Consider the following 24,986-nt stretch of genomic DNA (forward strand, 5'->3'; position numbering starts at 1 on the left):
GATAGCAACATAGAAAGGACCAGACACTTAAACCTGCCCCTAGAGCATCCAGTCCTGCTATAGTAAGCACACACCATTAATGGCAAGAAGAGCTTTTTCGGGAAAGATTTATCTGTGGGGTCCCGAAGGACCGGTTATGACTTGTTACCCTCCTTTAAGACACTTGTGGAATTCTAGTGTCTCTCTTGAGCTTGAGGACTCTTGATCAGGCAATACATGGGATGATGATACTAATCTCATTATGAGAGCTAGGCCTGAAAAACTTTGATTATCTGACCAATTGCATTAAAGTCCATTTGTTGATGTCCAGAAACTGGCCCTGTCTTATTGATCAAGATTAAAAATAGGTATATGCAAACTTCATAGCGCTTTACAAGTAAACATATCTGTTTACCCAGCCCAATACTTCTAAGTATACCTCTGAGACAAAGTAGAAACACAAAGTAATCGATAAAGAGATTGCTTTAGGACTAGGATATCAACTTCCTTTAAAGAACAAAAGAAAGAGGAGGAAGAAAAAAGAGCAGAAGAAAGAAAAAGGAATAAAGTGAAATTAATGGATTAAAGAACTAGACCAAAACGAAAGGAAAGAAAGAAGAGTAGAATATGTATGATAAAAAGGCAAAGAAAAGCAAAGAAAGAAAAGAGGAATCAGGGAAAAGAAGAGAGAAGGAAAAATAGAGAGGAAAGGAGAGAGGAAGGAAGTAACATAGGAGGGGTAAGAGAGAGACGAAGAAGAGGAAAAATCGAAGGCGAAGAAGGAATCAAGAAAAGAGGAAAGAAGGAAGAAAAGTGTGAATGGAGATACTTAAGGAAGAGGAAATATAAGGACAGAAAGAAAGACACAAAAAATATAAAGAGCAAGCATAAGAGCAAGTAAAATAAATAGAATTCAAGTATCAAAAAAAGAAAAAAGGAAAGAAAGAAAACGAGAGAATGAAAAAGAAAGAAAGTGAACAAATAAGGAGATAGAGAACATGGTGGAGGGAGACAAAGCAAGACACAAATAGGAGGGAGAACATGAAAGAGAAATTAGACAAGAAAGATAGGATAAGACAGAGGAAAAAGAACAGAAGAAAGAAAAAATATTAAAAGTAAAAAAAGAGAAATGCATAGAGGGAAAGAGCAATAGAACGAAAGAATTGCTGTTGATTCAAGGCTTTTTATCAAGCAGCAGTACCGTAGGGTCACCTTTCTGCGCCTCACAGTCCAGGCTTACCACGTAGGCAGTAAGCTACTTCATGGTGTCTGTGAGGTACTGTTGGAGATTCCTTCCCAACATTTCGAGAGTTTGGGTTCAGTATTGAGCTGGTCTCTGAAGAGAGTGGAGCTGCAGTCTTGGGCCATTGCCTGTTTTTTTTTTACCTCGCGACATCCTTTTATAAGTCCTCAGTCGTCCCTGCTATCCTTGACTCTCTCCTGACCTTCTCCTGACTTTCTCATAATCTCTCCTCTACAGTTCAAGTCCTTTCTATTTCCTGTCCTTGTTTTTTTCTTTTATCAATTCTCCAACTTCTCTTCAGCACATTCCAATTTTTCTCGCCTCAACAGTCCTTACTCCTCCCGCTTTTTCTGCAGTCATACAATCTCTTCTCGAAAGTTTTTGTTCTTCCTGATTTCTCCTGTCCAACCTGGAATCTGTACTTCTGACGCAGAGAGCAGTCCAGTGGCCGGAGAATCGGTCGAAGCGGCTAAGATGGTGGACCCAGGCCATTATCTTGCTCCGCCATCGGCAGATCATCGGAGAATTCTTCGGAAAGGTGGGGGATGAAGGAGACACAGTGGAGAGATGAGGAAACTATGCCCAATGTCCGGCAGGGTAGGTGACGGCCGAGGAGGTGATTCACAGCCAATCTCCTCTGATAGCTGACTAGGCAGCCCCAACGGGCATCGGCCATGTTACTAGGGTGCGTGATCGGTAACAAAATTCACGGTTCTTCAGAGGTTTCGAGATCAAAACGCGGGAGTAGGCAAAGGGAATCTCGTTGTCCCACACCCGTACCTCCCTTCGGCTATGCGGAGATCTGTGGATGTCCCCCGGCTGTCAGCTTTCCGATTCTGGGGTCTAAGAAGGACCAGACCCCCGGGATCTGCCAAAGAGCAATGCGGAGCCGCAGAGCTCCGAGATTCCGCTCCTGCATGGGCGCCATCTCAAAAGTATAGGAGAGGAGCGCATAGCATCACATCTGAGGAAGGTGATTAAAATATTTTTATGTCCATGTGCAAAATATCCTTAGGCTACTCCCTGAGGTGAGTTTTATGTCAGTTATGCCCAAGCCTGAGAAAAATCACTGACTATCCTTCTAATTATGTAGGCTCTAACCATCGTGAGCAGCGGCCATCTTAGGGTCAGGCAGAGGGAGATAGAGGTGGTTTCGGAATGTCTCCCAGGATTCAAAAGAATAATTCCTGATGAGTGGCCCGCATCCAAGAAGGGTAGCTGCATGCAGGTATGTATCCGAGGGCGGATGATCAGAAAGGTTTTTAGTGCACACACTATTTTGAAGTAAACCAGACCCCTTCAGTCATAATGATGGTCGATGCAAAAAAAGCATTTGACCTGGTAAACTGGGTTGCCCTCTTCTTTGGTCTAAAAAGGTTTGGTTTCCCTTCTCAATTTATTGTAATGCTCAGTAATTTACATCAAGGTGCTCAAGCAAAGGTGCTGGAAAACTCTAATCTAGCAGGGGTGGTGTAAATAAATAGGGGAATGCTCCAGGGGTGTCCACTATCCGCAGTTTATTTTTTAAAAATGTAGAACCCTTGTGAGTGAGGATTCGGGAGAGTGAGGGAATAAAGGCTCCTATGGTAGGGATGCCAACATTACAATTATTTGCAGACTATATTATTCTTTACCTTAGGCCAGAAGCGCAGAATATTCAAAATCTGATGGGTGAGTTTGACCAGTTTCAAATGGTTGGGAATATAAAATCATACAGAGTAGAACAGAAGTGCTTCTATTTAACAATTCCACAAGTAATCTCACCCCCACACTTCAGCAGCAGGCTCGTTCTCTTAACCCGATTCGTTATTTAGGGATATATGTAACAAATCGTTACTCTACCAGTTAAATTATGTGGCTATGATGAAGAAGGTTAAGGATCTATTGGACAAATGGACACTCCTTTCTCTTACACTAATACGGAGGGTAGCCGTTATGAAAATTTCCATTTTACCCTTGTTGATATTTATTTTTTCAAATTTTCCTATATAAGATTAGCAAGTCCTATTTCAAGTAACTTGAGGTTCTTTTCTGGCGTTTTGTCTGGAATAAGAAGACCTCAAGAGTAAAACATTCAGTACTTCAATTAGATATAAGGCAGGGCGGTCTGGCATTACTTCAGGAACAGATCTAGCACGAAGCATTGCTTATGGATATATTAGTAAGATCAATTGATGCTAAGGGCCAGTAGATTGTTTCTTTCTAGAACAAATGATCCAGGAGGTGGGATCTCAGCTCCTGGTCTTTATTAAGATAGCTAAACTACCAAAAAAAACAAGATATAATAATTATGCAGGAATTCGGTGAGAGACTTTAAAACTTTTATTCACCAAAAAGTATATCAGCAGGCTATGAGTATCAGCTCCTAAACTAATGCAAATATCTCGACCTCAGAATGTCATACAGTCACTTAAGATTTTGGAATGCAAGTGGTTTTAATGAATTGGGACATTTTTTGGTGAGGAGTAAATATATCACTTGGCAAGATCTCCATGCAAGTTGTGGTGGCCGATGTAAGTTTTTTTTAGTGTTTCCGAAATGTATTCAGTTTTTAACCCCTTCTGTGCTCCTGACAAAATGGTTCCGTCATGAGCACCAGTGTTCATGGGCTCATGACGGAACCATTTTGTCATGCACACACAAGCACAAAATCCCTCTGCTGCAGACAGCAGAGGAATTTCCTTTTTAAAATGTTTGCCTCGGGAGGTGGGGAAGAGCTTCCCCAACCTCCCGGGGCTTTTTTCCCCCAATCTAATGACTATCGCGTGCATGGCGTGCTGAAATCATTACATTGAAAGTGAAACTGAAACTTAATGTTTCAGTTTCATTGTTTCAGTGCTCGTGGGCTATCTATGCCCCCCGAGCACAGAATCACTTGGGAGGGGTACATTTGGGAAGGGAGAATCTCCTCTTATCAATGGTACCCCTCAATAGCCCCAGGAGGGTGATACCCCAGAAGGGATCCCCCCACTAAGCACCAGGGAGGCGGGAGCAGACCCTTGGCCTTTGCTCCTCCCATAAAATGTGAATTATCGGTCTTTCTACCCCCCCTCCCCCTTCCCCCCTCCCCGGTGGAAGAAAGCACCCTAGACACCAGGGATTCTTTTTTTTTAGGTCAGAGGTGGGGGCTGCCCAAAATAGGCATGCCAATGCCCCCACCCAAGAAAAAATTGCCCGAGTCTTTAGGCCCCCCTGGAGGCAGGTGGGGGCAATAGCCCCTTATCTGCCCCCAGAGGGCAGAAAGCCCACTAGGCACCAGGGATTATTTGTTTTCAAAGTTAGGGGGTGGAGGGTGCCCAGAATGGGCATGCCAATGCCCCCACCCCAGAAAAAATATGCCACAGCCTTTCTGCCCCCATGAGGCACATGGGGGCAATAGCCCCTTGTCTGCCTCTTCCCAGGGGGGCAGAAAGCCAACTAGGCACCAGTGATTTTCTTCTTCTCCAACTACAGTCTTTTTGCCCCCCCCCCCCCCCAAGAGGTAGATTGGGGCAATAGCCTCTGATCTGTCCTTCCCCAGGGTGGGCAGAAAGCCCACTAGGCACCAAGGATTATGTTTTTTTTATATGTAGGAATGGGGGTTGCCCAGAATGGGCATGCTAATGCCCCCGTCCCCCAAACAAATTGCCAAGTCTTTCTGCCCCTGGGAGGCAGATGAGGGCAATGGTCCCCTATTTGCCCCCCACCGGGGTGCAGAAAACTCACTCGGCACCAGGGATTCGTTGTTTTAATGTTCAAGGGTGAGGGCAGCCAAGAATGGGTATGCTAATGCCCCCACCCCTCAAAAAAATGCCACAGTCTTTCTGCCCCCCAAGGAGGTAGATGGGGACAATAGCCCCTGATCGCCTAAAAGACCACTAGGCACCAGGGATTATTTTTTTTTATACATAGGGGAGGAGCTGTTCAGAATGGGCATTCCCCAAAAATATTACCCACAGTCTCTCTGCCTCCACCCTTGCAGCTTTGCTGGTTGTGCCCCCTTCACCTCTCTGCTAGGTAGGGGTTTGAGGCCCTCCTCCATCCGCAGGTTCCTGCCTGCACCTCATCCCTGGTGGTCCAGTGGAAGAGCCTTGCTCCTCTGCTGTTGTCTGTCTTTGTGTTGTGTCCATTTTTTGTCTTTGTCTGTATTTTGTGTCTATCTTTTGTGTCCTTGTGTTCTATTCAGTTTTAAAAATTTTATTTTGCCCCCTAATTTACTTTCTGCCTCCGTTCCTGTTTGTGCCCTCCGTGCCTGTTTTCGCTGCTGCTGCCCCCACGTGCCCTCCCCCTGCCGGATTCCCGCTCCCACCTCCCAGCTGCACTTCCCTCCCCCTATTTAATGGCAACCGCTACGAGGCTGCGCAGTGGACGCGCGCAGCAGGCGTGCTGCTGGCGTGCCGAAGGCGCACCAAAAGCAAGCCTGACTGCGCCCGTCCGTGACCTGACGGCAACCATCACCAGGGACCCTGGTTCTCCGACCACCCACAGCTACGACTCAGCTGCCCTCCTTGCACTCAACCACGAAAGGAACAACTGCTAGCTGTTGATGCCGAACACCATCCACGGGCAGTTCTCCTGCCGCCACACCTGCCGATCCTTCACCACCCTTCGCACCACCACCGCTGTCGCCCCCACGCCGGACGCCAACACCACCAAAGCCCTGAAGTGCATCCTCCTCAACATGCGCTCCCAGCACAGACATGCAGTAGAGATCTGGGACCTCCTCGACACCCTCTCACCAGACGTCACCTTCTTCACAGAAACCTGGACCAACGACTCCTCCACACCCGACAACACCATTGCCATTCCAGATGGCAACAAGATCTAGAGGCAGGACCACCTCAACCTCCCAGGAATGGGACTCACCATCGCAAACAAGAGCTCCCTCCGAGTCTCTACCTCCACCATGAGCGACTCCTCCGCCACCCCTGAACACCTTCACTTCCAGATGCAGACCAGCCCTAGAACCACACCTCATGGCACCTTCGCCTACAGACCCCCGGACCTCGTGCTTTTTTTGTCACTACCATTTCTGACCTTATCGCACTCCACGCCATCACCTCGATAGACTATATACTCATCGGAGACCTGCACTTTCACCTCGACAGCCCCAGCGACCCCAACTCCACTGCCCTCCTGGACAACCTCACCAACTTCAGACTGAAACAGCTCATCACCACCCCCACCCACAAGTCAGGACACACCCTCGACCCCATCTTCGCAGGTGGGAACAATATCCACTTCAGCCACTCCACGTAGCCCCTCTGGACGGACAACCACTGTGTACACTTCTCTTTCAACACCGCCACCGCTCTCAAACCCACTCCTTGCCCTTCGTGAAGAAACTGGGGCAAGGTCACAGAGTAGCACCTCAACTACACCCTCATCCATGACTCCCCCACCCCCGCCTCAACTGACACCAACTCTGCAGCCAAGGAACTACACCGCTGGATCACCAACTTCGCAGACAAGCTCACACCCCTCCGCACCACCGACCTCCTGAAGGCCACCTGGTTCACCACTGACCTCCAAGAAGCCAGACACTCCTGCAGACATCTCGAAAAAGAATGGAGAACCAGCAAAACCACGAAAGACCTGACCACCTACAAGAACGCCATGACAGAATACCACCGATGCATAAGATCCACAAAGAAAACTTTCATCCGGAACAAAATTCCCACCAACTCCAGAAACTGAAAGGAACTCTTAAACATCATCCAGCAATTTACCAGACCCCCCAGCGAAGCCAAGGATGCCACTTCCTCCCAGGACCTCTGTAACAAGCATGGCTCCTACTTCCACCTGAAAATCAAGGCTCTCTATGACAACTTCAGCGAGCAGACCCCAGAAACTACCCTTCCCTCCAGTGACGACAGCTGGCCCACCATCGCCGCCTTGACCCGGTCACCACCGAAGATACCACCACGACCATAAAGAGCACTCACTCAGGAGCCCCCACGGACCCCTGCCTCCCGCACATCTTCCACCGAACCGCCACTGCATAGCGCCTGAGCCACGACACACCATCAACACCTCCTTCGAATCTGGCACTTTCCCCGATGACTGGAAACACGCACAAGATACCCTCTGCAAACCCTCTGCAGACCCGACGGACCTGAAGAACAACATACATCATCTCTCTCCTTCCCTTCGCAGCCGAGGTCACCAAGAAGATCGTCAAAGCCCAGCTGACAAACTTCATTGAAGAGAACTCCATCCTTGACCCCTCCCCCAGATTCTACAGCAACCACAGCACTGAGACCGCCCTCCTTGCCGCCATAGACAACATCCGCATGCTCCTCAACTAAGACCACACTGCAGCCCTCATCCTACCCGACCTCTCCGCAGTCTTAGACACCATCTCCCACTGCACTCTCACACTCAGACTCCACAACGCCGTAATACAAGGAACCACCCTTGAATGGCTCTGCTCCTTCTTAGCCAGCAGAACCTAAAGCATCAGATTGCTGCCTTTCCTCTCCGAACCAACAGAGATCAATCGCAGAGTACCACAAGGATCATCGTTCAGGCCCACACTCTTCAACATCTACATGGCCCCCCTCGCCGCCATCGTCAGACAGCATGGACTCAGCATTGTATCCTATGCCGACAACACCCAGATTATCCTCTCCCTCATGAACGACCCTGAAACCAGAAGACTTAACTTCCACGAAGGAATGAAAGACATCGCAGCTTGGATGAGCAGCAGCTGTCTGAAACTCAACTTAGAGTAGGAAGAAGTCCTCGTTCTTGGAACCACCCACTCAGCTTGGGACAACTCCTGGCGGCCCTCTGACCTCGGCAACCCCCCACCCCCATGGACAACGCCCAGGACCTTGCATCATACTCGACTCCTTCCTCACCATGACACGACAGATCGACACCGCCGCCTAAACCTGCTTCAACACCCTCCACATCCTCCGCAAGACCTTCAAGTGGATCCCCCCGAAGCTCAAAAGACCGTCACCCACGTACTCATAACAAGGAGACTGGACTAAGGAAACGCCCTCTATGCTGGAATTAACAAATCCCTGCTATGAAAACTCCAGACCATACAGAACACCGCGGCCAGACTCATCCTTGGCATCCCACGACATGAGCACATCACCCAACACCTGTAAGACCTCCACTGGCTTCCCGTTGAGAAGAGACTAACCTTCAAGCTACTCACCCACGCCTACAAATCCTTCCACAACACCGGACCCAAATACCTCAATGAAAGAGTCTCTTTCCACGTACCTCCGCTCCGCCGACCTCGCCCTAGCAGAAACCCAGCGCATCCGCAGGACCAGAGCGGGTGGAAGAGCCTTCTCCTACATCACGACCAAAGCCTGGAACGAGCTCCCAGTCAACATCAGATCCTCCCCTACTCTGCACACCTTCAGGAAGAGCCTCAAGGCCTGGCTCTTCGGCTGTACCGGAGCTGCCTCCCCCCAGCGCCTTGAGACCCTCACGGGTGAGTAGTGCACTTTAAACCCCCCGATTGATTGATTGATTGATTGATTGATTGATTGAGATGGGAGCTAAAGCCCACTATGCACCAGGGATTGTGCTCGTATTTTCATAGGTGGGAGGGGGGCTGCCCAGGAAGGGCATGCCAATGGCCCCATCCACCCAAACAAAATGTCCACAGTCTTTCTGCCCACCTTGGGAGCATATTGGGGCAATAGCCCCTGATCTGCCAGTCCCCCCGGGTGGCAGAAAGCCCACTAAGCATTGACCTTTTTTATTTTAAATGTACCTAGCTGTGGATTTTGGGCCCTAGCGCACCCAGCACCTAAGGAAACCTAGCAAACCTGAACATTTATTAAAACTAGACACCCATGGGAATCATAAGTTTTGGGCCATTTCCTGTCACAGGATCTAGGTCTAACCACACAAGTGAGGTACCATTGTTTTATATGGAGACTTGGGAAATGCTGGGTGGGTGGAAATTTGTGCCTCCCTGCAGATTTCAGAACTTTCCATCACAGAAAGGGAGGATTTTTTTTTTAACACAATTTGGGCTTTGCAAGGGATTCTTGGTCACAGAACCTGGTGAGAGCCACACAAGTCACACCATCCTGGCTTCCCCTTGATGTCTAGTTTTCAAAAATGTATAGGTTTGCTAGCTTTCCTTATGTGCCGGCAGAGCTAGGGTCCAAAATCCACAGCTAGGCACATTGCGAGAAAAGGGTCAGTTTTCACTGCAAAAATGAGATGTGTCCACGCTGCGATTTGGGCCATTTCCTGTTGTGGGTACTAGGCCTACCCACACAAGTGAGGTACCATTTTTATCAAGAGACTTTGGGGTATGCTGGGTGGGTGGAAGTTTTTAGCCCTCCACAGATTCCAGAACTTTCTATCACAGAAATTTGAGGAAAAGCTTTTTTTTTTTTTTTACAAAGTTTGAGGTTTGCAAGGGAATCTGGATAACAGAACCTGCTGAAAGCCACACAAGTCACCCCAAACTGGACTTCCCTGGGTGTCTAGTTTTAAAAAATGTATAGGGTTGCTAGGTTTCCCTAGATGCCAGCTGAGCTAGGGGCCCAAATCTACAGCTAGGCACATTGCGAAAAAAGGGTCAGTTTTCACTGGAAAAATGTGATGTGTCCACATTTGGCTACGGGCCATTTCCTGTCGCGGGTACTAGGCCTACCCACACAAGTGAGGTACCATTTTCATCAGGAGACTTTGGTAAATGCTGGGTGGCTGGAGCTTTGTGGCTCCCCGCAGATTCCAGAACTTTCCATCACAGAAATGTGAGAAAAATGTGTTTTTTTGACAAAGTTTGAGGTATGCAAGGGATTCTGGGTAACCGAAGCTAGTGAAAGCCACACAAATCACCCCATCCTGGATTCCCCTGGGTGTCTAGGTTTAAAAAATGTATGGGTTTGCTAGGTTTCCCTAAGTGCTGGCTGAGCTAGGGTCCAAAATCCACAGGTAGGCACATTGTAAAAAAAGGGTCAGTTTTCATTGGAAAAATGTGATGTGTCCACGTTGCGTGTTGGGACGTTTCCTGTCGCAGGCACTAGGCCTATCCAAACAAGTAAGGTACCATTTTTATAGACTTAGCAAAACACAAAATAGTAGAACAAGTGTTATTACCAATTGCCTTTCATTGCATTTCTACCTTCCAAATGTAAGACAATGTGTAAAAAAGAAGTCATTTTGAATAATGTCCTCTAATTCACGTGCTTGTATGGGTACCCACAATTTCATAGATGTGCAAATAACCACTGCTTCTAAACGCTATATCTTGTTCCTATTTTGGAAATATATATGTTTCCTTGTTACCTATTTTTCACTCTTTATAGTTTACCAAATTAATTGCTATATACCCAGTACACAATGAAAAACCATTTCAAGATTCAGCTTAGTTATTGGCTCTGTGTACCTCAGGTTCTTGGTGAACCTACAAGCCCCACATATCCCTACAACCAGAAAGGCCCAGCGGACATAACAGTATATTGATTTTAAACATCTGCCATACTTAGAAGAAGTTACAGATGAAACCGCTTGCACAAATGGCTGTTTTTTCCAAATCGTTTTCAATTTTTTTTATTTCAATTGTTAGTTTCTATAGAAAAACCTTGAAGGATCTACACAAATTACCCCTTGCTGAATTTAGAAATGTATAGTTGTCCGGGGTCCATTATTGCTTTCAAACCCATTTCTACCACTAACTTGAAGGAGTTTGAAAGCACAAAAAACAGGAAATATTTGCTGTGTCCCAGTAAAATGCTGAAACTGTGTAGAACATTTTGTTTTTTTGACAAACGTCAGCCTGTTCCTGAAAGCTGGGAGGTTGAGGATTTATTTTTAGCACACAAACCCTTTTTTAGGTCTCGGCTGCGAAGGCTGCGCTTGCGCAGTCTAGCTCCGAGATTTAATGACTTGGAGAAGAGGGGCTTGAACCCGCCCCTCTTCTCCCCTGTTCTTCATTGGCTGGCCTCTTGAATGCTGGCCAGCCATTGGAGAAGAGGTCAGTCATTCCGATTAGGCCCCTTCCTTTTCGGATCAGGGGGCGTGTTTTTTGCAAGAAGTCTCATTCTCTCCTCCAGCCAATGGCTGGAGGAGAGAAAAGACAAACACTCCCCCAAATCCGAAAATGCCGCTGCCTTTCTCCGAGGCATTTCTGCTCTGCCTCGGAGAAAGGCGGTGGTGTCTTCCGGTGCCCTCTTTACTTGTTGGCTTACAAATGGGGTATGTTGGCGACGCACACACACACAGACAGTCCAGGACACGTTCAAGATGATTCAAGACGATTTCCTGTTAGGAATAAGTCTCCCACGGGCAAATTAAATTCTTTCCATAGTGCGTCATCAGTCTAAAAGGAGGAGGCTGTCACTGGCAAGCAGTGGGCTAACCAGAATTATTGCAATTTTAGAGTGAAGTGAGGGGTGGGTGGGGGAGATGGGACCCATCCCCCTCCCCCCGCCCACAAATACCTTTTCCACAAACCATGACCCAATGAAAGTTTAAGTGTGAGGCAGAAAAGCTCCCCAAGGGTTACAAATTGGTCAGGCGTGTCTCGGCCAGGGAGGGAAGGGCGGGCTTTGGAACTTTGCTCCCGCCCTCTGCTAATGCCTCTCGAATCCAACATCCTGTTATTCCAGTAATGCGATATCTGTGCGCCTGGCTGGGGTGAGGTGCGGGGCGGAGAGGGGGCGCCTGGAGAAAGAATAGTGGGAAAACTTCATTTGGGGGAAAACATATTTTGCTAGAAATACGTGTATCTCACGAGAACAAAGAAATGCATTGGACCTTAGAATTGACATGAAGTCCAATGTTAATGGTGTAAATGTCATATTTATTATACAATATACTGTGAAATAACTATATTAAAGCAAAGTTATGGTTCCTATCTGACATGCAAAATAACATGAAATAAGAAACTGTAAAAAATCCAATACACAACGTCAGCCGAAGAAGTGTCATGGTAACCTTACAAAACTTAAACACCTCAGATCCCCCAGTTACAGGTCATTACGCCGCCATGACTCTCCATATGCTCTGCTCACAACTTCACACGTCACAGATTACATTATTGAGTGCAGAGCCCTGCTAAACGCGGGAGCGCACCCACTGCTTCGCTTGGACATGGTGGAAAGAAAGGTACGATAAACCACCTCATCCTGCACCCTCCCCCTTTGCAAAGAGAAAGGAGGATACATCGCTGCCAAGTTTCACAAGTCTATGCGTGAGGTGCTGCTCTACTCCGGATTTTGTCCTATATTATAATGAAAACAAGCATTGGAATTGCAATAGTCTCACATTTGTTTGAGTTAGAGCTATTGGCATTGTAAGTGGCAATGTCGTTTACTTGTGTGTTAGGTAGTTTATATATGTGGTGTGTAGTGTGGTTATGTTGGTTGGATTGAATTAGTTGTGGAATTGTGTGGCGTAGAATTGTATGTGGTGTGTATTTGAATTCTGTTGTGGAATTATGTGATTTGGTGTGGAATTATGTGGTTTGGAAGGGATTTGTGTGGCGTTGAATAGTGTGGCATTGAGTGAAATTATGTTGAGTGGAATTATGTGGCATGGTGTGGAGTGTATTTATGTGGATTGGTTTATGGCGTTGAATGCATTCATGTGGGGTGTGTTCATGTGGTATTGAGTAGCGTGTAATTCGGTGGAGTTGAATTATGTGGTGTTGAGTGGTATTATGTGGAGTGTAGGTGTAGCATGAGTATTGTGCCTGTGTTGGTGCAGTGGGAGCATTGTACCTGTGTGCATATCTGGTGGGCATTGTGCCTGGTTGGGTGCAGAGTCAGAGATGTGCCTATGTGATTGTGGGGAGAGAGGTATACCTATGTTAGTGTAGTGTGAGAGGTGTGACTGTGAGTGCAGTAAGAGGTGTGCTTGGCTGAGTGCAAATTGAATGTCAGAGTAGAAGCTTTGTTGTGACTTTCGTGAGTTTGTAGTGAGTAGGGTGCTTGCAGTATGAATGTCTGCTGTACTCGTCAATGTAGGGTAATAAAAAAAACAAGGCATTTTTACAAGATTTAAAACACCTGCACACTTGATTGCACAGAGATCTGCCATGAAAACACAAATACTATTTCATCACTCAGCCTCTTTTCTGCTCTACCAAAGTGAAAAAAGCATTTACAATGCAACGGTCTCGGCATTGTTAAAGTTAGAGCTATTGGCATTGATCATGACAATGCCGTTTCTTTAAATGTTTTAAAAACAAAAAACATAAGCAAAAATAATGTCATGAGCAATGCCAATAGCTCTAACTTTACCAATGCCGAGACCATTGCATTGTAAATGCTTGTTAATACCTCTTGCAGGGAAAAAATCAGACTCCAGCACCTTTAGAATCTTCAAGATGTTGGAAGAAAAGGACGCAAATGTGGCATGGATGCCTTATGTGGGCAAAAAGTTACAGGGGCCTAAGCATGAACTACCCCAAAGAGCCAAAAAAGGCTTAGCACAGGGTAAGAGGGAGAGGCATAGCAGCGAAGGGGTTACAAAAATGCTGCGCTGAATCTAGCTCAAACTCTCACCCAGCAATATCTGCTCTGCTTAGATCAAACCTCAGGGGGATAGGTAATTGGTAGAGATTATCATGGAGCTAAGGAGACAGTCACTAGCTGAAAGGCCTTTTAGATAAAATCAGCCTGTCTACACAATGCCCTTTTTGAGAGGCAATGTGGCAGTTGATCTCAGTACGAGGCCATAAGGCTTTAAGAGCAGCGACCTTTAAGAGGATGTCCTTTTTATACCGCTGGATGGCATACTACACTCCAGGGGCTCTTCACAGAATGCATCCAGCTGGGGAACATCATTGCTTTCGCTGCTAGCTACGGGGGATGGGAGACTGATGACATATTCTCTTCACCTGCCGAAGGGTTGCACAGTTTTGGGAGAAAGCGTTTTCTGCCCTTAGTCTTGGGTTTTGGACTAAGATTGATCCGGAGGCCAGTGTGGCACTCTTTGGGTTTTTAAGCATGATGCAAAACATTTCGATGGGTAAAGGGGGTCAGGCGTTTAGACCTCATTGATCTTCCTGATTTGGAAGATATCTAGAGTACCATCATATCAAGAGTGGCATAATAAAATGAATTGAACAAAAAGGTTTGAAGAAGCATATGTGAAAAAAATCGATGGTAAAAAACGATTTAACACCTCCTGGCAGTTTATAGAGGTAATAAAAAAAGGCAACAGCATGTTGTTAGTTATCTAAGGCATGACGGCAGATATTGCTGTATATTTACTGTATAATATCTTCTCATGGCAGCTATATTATGAAATTTGTCAGTGGCACGATTGCGCTTTCAGTCATGGATAGTCCTCGACATGTACTGTTGAAATGAAATGAAATGTAGATTTATAACGCGCGCTAATACCCGGCGGTGTCTAGGCGCGGCGGCTCCCCCCGATATACTAACCAGAGTAGGTCATTATAATGCTGTGACGGGCTAGTTGTTAAAAAGCTGAGTTTTTAAAAGTTTACAAAATCCCCGTAGATTGTTTTCTGTCTTGAGTGCCAGTGGGAGGGAGTTCCACAATGTGGCTGTATCTGAGATAAAGCTTCTCCACCCCCCCCCCCAGGAGGCCGTTTTGGCCCTGGATGTTATCAGATTTTCAGAGGTCGCAGAGCACAGCTGCTTCTCTGGAATATACCACTTGAACTTGTCTGCGAAATAGTCGGGGCTCAGGCCATGTAGTGCTTTGAAAGCAATATCAAGCAGTGAATATCTTTATTTATTACTGTATATGCACTGTATAATATCTTCTCATTTATCCTGAGGGCAGCTATATTATGAAATTTGTCAGGCGCACAATTGCACTTTCAGTGGTGAATATTCCTCGATGTGTATTGTCGAAAATCTTTTTTTTTCTTTTTCTCTTTTTTATTCTGGTGGCTACTATATTAAATGTTAAGGCATGATCACACTTTTCTGTGAAATGGCTGCTAACTCATCTATATCTTAGGTACATTTGCACTTAGGGTGTACTTCTGCTATACATGTATCCTATGAATGAATTGTTGTTGTATTTATGATTTTGGATGTTTGAAAGAATTATCCCAATTTTGTATTCCAATGAGTATGATATTTATCGCAATTCATTTGTATCTAAAGGTATTGTATCTTCTATGAAACAGCTGAAAAAAAAATGTTTTTAAAAGAATGTGGAAGACATTATATACTAATATTTTTTATTGTCTAACAAGGACTTGATTAAGATCTAAGCATCTGTTAGACACCATCACTCATCAATTACTTAGAAAAAAACATTTCTGAATAGTGTGGTGTCTCTTTTGTGACGGGTATTCAAGACCTGAGCTGTACTAGAGAAATGTTTTATGCCATGTTTCTGGTATAAGTTTCATTCTTTGCATGCAGGTTTTTCGCTGCTACCTCTCTCTAATTCCTATCCCTCTTTCTCTTCCTTGTTTACTCTTCCCTCTTTCTGTCTTCCTACCAATCTCTCTCCTTCATCTTCCTTCTCTCTCGTCTTCCTCAATCCCTCTCTCCTTGTTATCTGTTTCTCGTCATCTTATCCTCTGTTGCACACACTCTATTCTTTTTTCTCGTTTTCCTGTCTTCTTTCTCTGCCCTCTTATTCCTTCTTCTCTCTCTCTTCCTGCTTCTCTTTAATACTTTTGTTTATTTTCCTCCATTTCTTTCTTGCCCTGGGTCTTGTCACTATTTCTATAGATTTCTCTAATTTTTCTAATATCTATGTGTCCCCCCAGCTTCACGTTCCCTCTTTCATATCGTCCATCTTTCTTTCTTTTCTTGACTTTTTTACTTTTTGTTTCTAACATTACCTTTCCTTTTCGTTCTCAAGCGTTGTCTTTTTTTCTTTGACAAACATCAGTTCACATTTTGTTTCTCAGTCAGTTTTCACTTTCTCCCCTTCACTGCTTTGATTTTTCCTCTCAGGTTTCCATGTATTTTTCTCCCATTTCCCCTCTCCTGGATATTCATCTCTCTCCCTTTCGCACTTCCTTTGTCACCCTTTCTCTTTTTCCTCTTTCTCCTTGTTTATCTCTTTCCACTCTTCCTCTGACCATTTTCCTTCTCTTCTTTTTCTTTTCCTCTTTGCTACTCTTTTTTCTCTTCGTCTCCAGTCTTCTGCCTTCTCTCTTTCGCTGTCTAACCATCATCCAGACACTCATCCTCTATTTCTGTTAATCTATCCTGTGGTCACTCTCATTCTGACACACACTATCTGTTCCCCCTCTCTCAATGTCACTCATTCTCTCTCATGCTTCCTCTTTCTCGGGACCATACACACAAAATGTCTTGCTCTTTCTCTCTCTCTTGTTTCTCTTTCTCAGTCACCATTTGTCCTTTCTGTGGGTATCATTCTTTCTATTCTGTTGCTCTCCTCTCATACCAGCTCAGTCTGTCTTTCTCACATGTTTTTTTCTTCCCCACAACAGACTCTTACCTCAGTATTTCGTTCTCGATCTCTGGCCTCGTTGCTGCTATATATATCAGATTATACTGATTTCAGACTCTATCCACACAGTTTCTAACGTGCCCCATTGCCATAAGTGCACTTTGCCCTCGGAATCAGCCATCTATCGATTCTCCCCTAGTGTCCGTCCGCTGCGCGTGTTCTAATTCAGGTACTATTTCCCAACGTTCACCCTCCCGTTGTTATGTCCCTTCCCCCATAACAAAAAAAAAACAATAAAAAACAAGCATTTGAACAGGCAGCAAGAAGTTGCCACCATTGCAAGGACAACAAGCATTTGCAATGCAATAGGTCTCGCATTAATGAGAGTTTGAGCTATTGGCAATGCAATAGCTTAAACTCTCGCAAATGCGATACCTGTTGCATTGCAAATATTTTTTTTTTTTTACTAGCACCCATGCAGCTCTTTCACATTCATGAAGGGCGTGTCCTACATTAAAGTGAATATGCCGCATGTGTGGTTTCACAAAAAAAAAAATCTGTTTGTCAAGTTGACAAACAGATGTTTTTTTTGGGGTAAAAGTGCCCATACCTCGCTCTCACTTTAATGTCGGTCGCCTACCGTTCTTGAGATGCGGTTTGTGCAAGCAAATGGGAACGACCTCTATTACTATGAAAGAGCCACATGGGTGCCAGTAATCAAATTAAATAAATAAATAAGTAAGCGCAGCAAAATGCGGACCACAACGCTAAAATAAACAAGTAAATAAGTGCGGCCGCTAAATGAGGACCGCCATTAGTTTACAATAAATTAAAAATGGGCGGCATGCTGCAAGGTAGTGGGTGGAATAGGGGAAGAGCATTGAATAAATTAGTGCTCAGCAGCTTATAAAGCAGACCATGGAACAACTCCAGTAAAAGGTCCAGTTGTTATGGGAGGTAACAAATGCAGATAAGGCGGTACCAAGGAGGGTTCAACAAGCCTAATAATGAATTGGAAACCAGCGTTGACGAAGGACAATGACGCAAGCCAATTACAAATATGGGCAGAGAGTGGGCGGGGCTTCTATTCCGTACTCCGCTACTGCATGCCTCGCAGCAGCACATGTGCTGCCTAGGCTCGACCTAAAAAAACTAGAAGGCCTTTTTTTGTGTTCATTCTTTTTCTCATAGGGTCTTTCAGTTATACATAATGTCTTCTTTGTTATATATAAGGTAACAAAAATGTGTATAACACTTTTTTATTATTACTTTTCAACATTCTTCACAGCAGCCAAGCTGCTCTACAACATAGCTTAAAGACAATGCCTAAGCCAATAGCTCGGGTTAAACAATTAGAATGACCCAAAGGCGAGATCAATTGGCGATGCCAATGCTTGTTATGTACTTATTGCCCGGTTTTTACTGTTGATTTCCCTTATATTAAAACAAACATTGCCTTCAGCAAGGTCAAATACATATTTTGTAAAAAATATATACAGCTTGTCCTTACAAGTTCAAAACAGGCCTGATTTATAAATGAGGGCCGCTTATTTAACTATCTGATTCGCTAATGGGGGCCACTGTTATTTTGGTGCGCAGGACTATTTTTTCTCTCAGTCCGACACTGATAACCCATTCTGTGTCAGGTCGCCCCAACTCGACAGACCTGAGCGAAAGGGGAGACCGTGCACCCCTTTCAGCATAACATTTCTTGACATTTTAGGAGGCATGGAATTTAATGACTTTTCCCAAAAATTATTTTGAAGCGTTACAGACTCCCTGCCTTAACATATGGTGCTGACTTACCAAAATGTCACTCATTTTAGCGATCATTTTCTCTCAGGGGACTTATAGGCACATGCATCAAAAGAAAAACCGGTCGCAAACGGGCAGATTCTCAGAATCTGCCCCTTTGAGACCGGTATTTTTGCATTTGGGATGCATCATCCCAAATGCAAAAAATTGCAATTTAAGTAATCTCTAAATTGCGATTACTTAAATTGCGATTGCATTTAAGGAATCGCAAATTGAGATTCCTTAAATGCAATGCATTAAAGTAATAAAATTAGCGATATCGCTAATAGGGGGCGCAAATTACCATGAAGTTGAACTTCATGGTAATTTGCTAAACCTTTGAAAAATGCACTTTTGAACATTTTTCAAAGTTTCATGTTGCGCACACACATGCCCTTGGGGCATGTGTGTGCGCAACATATGTGCACAGGTCAATTTCAGGGGTGCAACAGGGTGTCCTTTTGACACCCTTGCACCCTGAACTTGCATGCGCAATTTCCCATTCATTCCTATGGGCCTGTAGGCCCATAGGAATGAACGGGAAGCTATTCCTTATTTGCGACTCGCAATTTGCGAGTCGCAAATAAGGAATGTGTAGGAATCGCTATTATTATAGCGATTCCTACATGCATAGGATTTTGCAAGTCCTTAATTGCGAATCCCTAATATTCGCAATTAAGGACACGCAAAATCCTAGCTTGATGCATGTGCCACTTAGTTAATTCACTTTTCGCATCGCACAACTGAATGTGCCAGAAAAAGACACGGTGATTCGATTTACTACCTAATTTGAATGCATCCTGCTAAAGAGAAGGCCAGGCCTCTTTCCAGGGCCATGTGAGATGGGGGTTCCAGGCCCGGGAGCGGATGGTGAGCACCCCCTCCCTCCAGCCCCCTCTGTTTACAGTGGCGCGCTTTCTTCCACCACTGGCTGTGATCATGTAAACACCCACCGTGAGGTCCCGCGCCCAGAGGCGCGCGGGCCGGCATGGGGACGGCATCCGGATGCACGCATTTCAACATAGAGCTTTTCTTTTCATCTAGCATACATTTGCGTGCTAAAAATGATCTCTATTTTAGGGCAAAACCCTATTATTTCTTCACTGTTTTATTCCCCACTTTAACTACTGCAAATTAAAGGAAAGGAAATGCGTTTCTCCATCGATGTGTCGAAAAAATCACCCTCTTGCTGTTGCGAAATCTTGTTTTGTTGGTTCATACAGTCAAAGGGAGCAGAGCAGACACTAAGTGCACACATGCGGGGCGCACACGTTGCATTTAACGCCTCAGCAGCGGAAGAATGATTGCATTCTTCAAATAACTGCTGGACAGACTGACCTAGTTTGGAAAAAAGTTTTAAGCAGAAGCCCAAATTGAGAAAAAACATATGACTACGCCACATAATTATTTTTAGCACAGGATACGTTTCTCATTCTCATTATTTTTACTCATTACATGGGTTTATGAGGTAATTTCGCCCATTCATGGGAGAATTTAGGTCATTATTTTCCAGAGGAATTGAATGCTATTGCAATCAACTTCATGGAGAGTTTACTTTAGAAGTACATTCAGTAGAGAAAGCAAGGCCATTTGTGACAAAAACCGGCAGTACGCAGAGCGAAACAGCAAATGTAAAACACAATATTCTTTTTTCCACATATGGGTACACAATTGAGCACTATTACCACTATTGGAATGTTAGTAGCTCTATTGAATAACAACAGAGTGCCAAAAGGCCATTAATGGCTGGTATAGACCAACTGCTCCAACATTCCATTGTTTGATTTCTGTTACTTCTTATTTATTTTTGAATATTCTAACCTGGATGTAGGATGTTCTATTAGCCTTAGCGCTGTTTGGTCTCAGGCTATGCTATCGCCTTATAGCCCGTTATTGAGGGCTATACCAGTTGTTAAAGAACCTAAACTCACGTGGCGAGGGCCTTTAACATCCGGTATAGCCGGACGCAGAAGGGCTATAAAGCTATTAGAACATTCCACCCATTAAGGATAGAATGTTCAAAATTAAAAAGGGAGAAACATGAAGACAAACATTGGAATGTTGAAGCTCTGGGCTTTTACCAGCCATTATCAGACTGGAGCTCCTCCATTGTTTTGAATAGAGCATTCAACATTCCAATGTTGCAATATAGCCTTATAGCCCGCCGTAGCGGGCTATACCGGCTATTAAAGGCCCGCTGCAGCGTTAAAGGCCAGAGCCGAAGGCGAGGGACTTTAACAAAAGCAGCGGGACTTTAATAGCGGTATAGCCCTGCTACGAAGGGCTATAAGGCTATTAGAACATTCTGCCACTAGAGGGCAAAATAATCTAACAAATTAAACAAAGGCTTCTCGAAGCTCGAGGGGATTTAAATCCTCTCGAACTTCGAGAGGCTTTTGTAAAACATTAGAATGTTGCTCTGCGGGCCTTTACCGGCCCGTAGAAGCATGGAGCACTCCATTGTCTACACTGGAGTGCTCCACATTCCAATGTTCTAATAGTCATCAGAGCCCCCTCTTTCACATTATAGGCCCTGTGGCTTGGGCAAATAACTCAGGTAGAGGTCCATGTCGTGCCGTTGAAGTGTATTTCAAGTTGTGTGCACGCATTCTCCTCATATCCTGAAATTGATTCAGATCAGCTCCACTGGCCTTTTCAAACCTAAATATTCTGTACCAGAATCAGAGCTGACCGAACCATGTACACACTGGTGAAGGAAGATAACAGATGTCTTTAGCAGTCAGGATACCTCTTGGCACCTGTTGGCATGGGAATGTCACCTGCTTGGTGTACAGTTGTGCTCCTCTGCCCTGAGCGCCCAACTGCAAATGTCAGGTGTCCTGATTTTTTATTTTGGCCCCAGCTAGGGTTGCCACCTGACTGGTTTCATACCAGCATAACTGGTATTTTAATGTCTCCGCCAGTAAAATAAATTAGAATTATCAACTAAAGGTGGTATTTGTTTCACTTATCAGTACCAACTTAAACACTAAAGGTTGGAGGGTAAACTCTTTAAAATGTTCTACAGCTAGCCTGTTGACCCCTGGCTTATATGTAAGGTAAACAAAGCTAGAAAGGCCATATTAAAATGAATACAAAGAATTTAATTTAAAGTGCTCATAAAGAATCTAGTCCCGGCTTTTTTAGAATCATAAAACTTGAACAGATGCTAGTATTTTTGTGTGGGAAATGTGGCAACTCTAGCCCTAGCCTCACATTAATCTAGTATGTGGGAAGAGGCCTCGACCTGTCCCTTAACATGAGTGAGGTCCTAGACCTGTCTTCTGATCTAGTGGGGGGCATCAAACATGCCCTTATTTGCCTGACAGTGGACTACAGTCCGTGTCATTGGTTTAGCATGTAAGTCGGAGGTGGAGGAGAATTCATAGTTGCTACCAGACCTTTTTATCTGTGTATCTGTAGTGGATGCCCACAGACTTACGTGTGTAAAGTTTCGATACTATGCCCTAATCAAGATCCAAGTGTAACATTCTGAGTGCATATTATGCATGTGTGTTTCTGTGCATGTGGCGTGTGGCAGATTCATTTTGTGCATGAGTGAACCAGAGTAATAGGGGCCTGTGGGTTCCATTTTGAAGCCCTTGTCTGGTTCATGTTCACAAGATGGAGGTGAGGTTAATACCCAGACAGTGGAAGTGTGCTGCTGACAATTCTGAAGCTGGATGGAGGAGACTTAAACCAAGAAGTGGAGAAAGGATACTGCCTCCGTTAGAAATTCAGTTAGGTCCTTTAGCTGAGAGGGGCTTCTGATTAATCTTCCTGATCACTGCCATTTGGTAGATAGTAAGGGTGAAGGGTAGGTCTGCAGGCTCTGCTGTTCTGAGTGCGAAGGGTCATTTAGGTGAGATCAGCCCCTGGATTCTTTTCTGATGACTGTATGTGGCTGTTTATAGCAAAACACACAAGATGATGCACGGAATGTTGCACATTGGCAAAACATTCACCCCCAGTCACAGATCTGGGTTTAATCCATTGTTATTTTGCTCACCACGCCACCCCAGTTCAGACATGGCCATATGCAAATCAGTCTTGACCCTGTGCCTCATGGGAACAGTCCAGCCCGAACTGCCAAGCCATGTCTTCGCTGGACCGGAATCAAGCATCCTAGAACCGGTTTCGGGGTTTCACCCCTCTTCGGCCAGGATAGCTTGACTCCAGTGGCGTAGTGAGCACGAGACCCACGTCTGGGCATACCCTTCCCACATAGGGCGAACAGCAAGACACACAAGATGATGGACGGAATGTTGCACATTAGCAAAACATTCACCCCCATGCTCACTACGCCACTGGAGTCAAGCTATCCTGTCTGAACTGGGGTGGCGTGGTGAGCAAAATAACAATGGATTAAACCCAGATCTGTGACTGGGGTGAATGTTTTGCCATTGAGCAACATTCCGTCCATCATCTTGTGTGTTTTGCTGTGGCTGTTTATAGCCAGGTGCAGAAAGCGTACACTTGACTACGGCAACACACTCTACGTCGAAATAAACAAAAACCTCTTCCGCAAGCTACAGAACATCCAGAACGCCGCCGCACGACTGGTCCTCGACTTGCCAAGACACTGCCACATATCCCAGCACCTGTTCACACTCCACTAGCTCCCCATCGAAGCTAGAGTCACCTTCAAGATGCTCACCCATTCCCACAAGGCCCTCCACGACACCGGACCAGCATACCTGAACAGCCGACTCAAACTCTACGCACCCCAGAGGACCCTACGATCAGCCCAGCTCTCCTACACTGTGGTCCCCCGCACCAGAAAGAGCAGATCGGGAGGCCACTCCTTCTCCTTCCTCGCGGCCCGAGCCTGGAACGCCCTTCCGCTCCACCTCAGACAGATAACATCGCTCCCCATCTAAGCAAGAAACCTCAAAACCTGGCTCTTCGACAGAGCCCCCCTTGACGGACTGGAGCCTGCTAACCCCCCAGCGCCTCGAGACCCTTATGAGTGAGTAGTTGCGCTTAACAAACGCCTAATTGATTGACACTTCTTTGTGCCTCTATTGTGGATACTTGAGGCAACAGCCTTCCCTACTGTAAAGAGCATTCCTCTACACAGAGGCTGTGTCTGGAGAACAGTTTAGGGAAGACAGAACAACGGTACTGACACAAGTTGGTTCTGAAATTACAGACAGAGAATCCATATCTCCTGTCCGTTTTGACTGTATAAAAGTGCAAGCCACTGACCCACTTGTTCCAGTTTCACGTCTCTTTGATCAAGGAAGGGAGTGTTCCACAGTGTTCTCTGAGAACTGCTGCACAACCAGAGCTGGTGTCTGCCTAGCAGCCAGCTTCTGAGAAGTGAGGGCCTGTCACCTGGAGTCTTTCCTTGTTGGAAAGAGCTGATGCTATGACCCGAAGAGCCTTGTAGCCAACCTGCTACTGATAGAAGGAGGGAGCCTGCCAACAATGCAGAGGTGTGATGGATCTGAAGTGCAAGAGCAGCTTAACCCCAGTGGTGTGGAGGCACCAGGCAAAGGAAAATAGAGGGGTGCAATCTGTGGGCCCAGAGTGGGGTGCAGTCTCTATACAAATGGTTCCAGACAGTCACTGTGTCAAGAAGCGTTCCTGCACGGATGGTGACGTGACACTAGGGAGGTGCACCTAAAGGGAACGTGGTTCTATACCACTTAGGGGGCCACAGTGCCACTTCATGTGAGAAGCCTGACCAAGAGGTCTGTCCTGCTACACCATAGAAGAATGCCCCAGTGGATCATGCCACTAGACCAGTGAATGGTGTTTGAGCTGACTGTGCTGCTATACCACAGGAGTGCCTGTGCGGACTATGCCGCTACACCAGAGAACTGTCCCTATGTGGATTGTGCCGCTGCAACCAGGAAAGTGCAGACCATGCCACTCCAGTCTGAGGCTTATGCATGAGGTGGGGTTATGCTGCTGTGTGGACTGTGCCATGATTTACTACAACCTTTGACCTCCGCAGCCCACGCATAACAAGAGATATGCACCTTAGGCTTGATGCTAACAGTGTTAGGTTGTATAATTTTTATTGTGGCAGTCTCTGTTATCCGCCCGTACTCAGCCTCAGTGAACTTGCACCTCACTGGGCTGGTAACAGAGTCGGATCACGTGGTGACTCCGCTTCCGCCTGGCCTTCAAGACATTTGTCTGGCCTGGAAGTTAGCAGGGTGCTTTCCCACCTCTGATGGCGCACCGGGGGGATTTAAACACGGCCGCACAGTGGCCGCGTAGCGGCCGCGCGCAGCGGACACGCCGCCGGCGCGCCAAAGGCAAGCCCATCTGCGCCCATCTGCGCCCGTCCACGCCCGGCCCGTGCCTAGGGCCAGGGATGCTGTTTGTGTAAACCTCCACCCCATGTATACTGGGGAACAGTTACGAGTTCTTAACAAATATGGTAAGTGCTATGCACTTATTGATATGAATACTTATCGTTGCATGACTCATTTTAATTGCGAAATTTGTGGGTGCTCCTGTAATAGTTTAAAGTGTTCACAGTCTTCAGCTAGCTCTAAACAAATATTTACTAGGAAAAATGACACCATATCTATATTAGGGTGTCTTATTAATGCACGTTCACTGTGCAAACATGCATCTGAATTAGCTTTATTTATTGAGGCGCGTGGTTTTAATGTAGCATTTATCA

This window comes from Triturus cristatus, chromosome 3_1 (assembly GCF_964204655.1).
Source record: "Triturus cristatus chromosome 3_1, aTriCri1.1, whole genome shotgun sequence".
Classification (NCBI taxonomy): domain Eukaryota; kingdom Metazoa; phylum Chordata; class Amphibia; order Caudata; family Salamandridae; genus Triturus; species Triturus cristatus.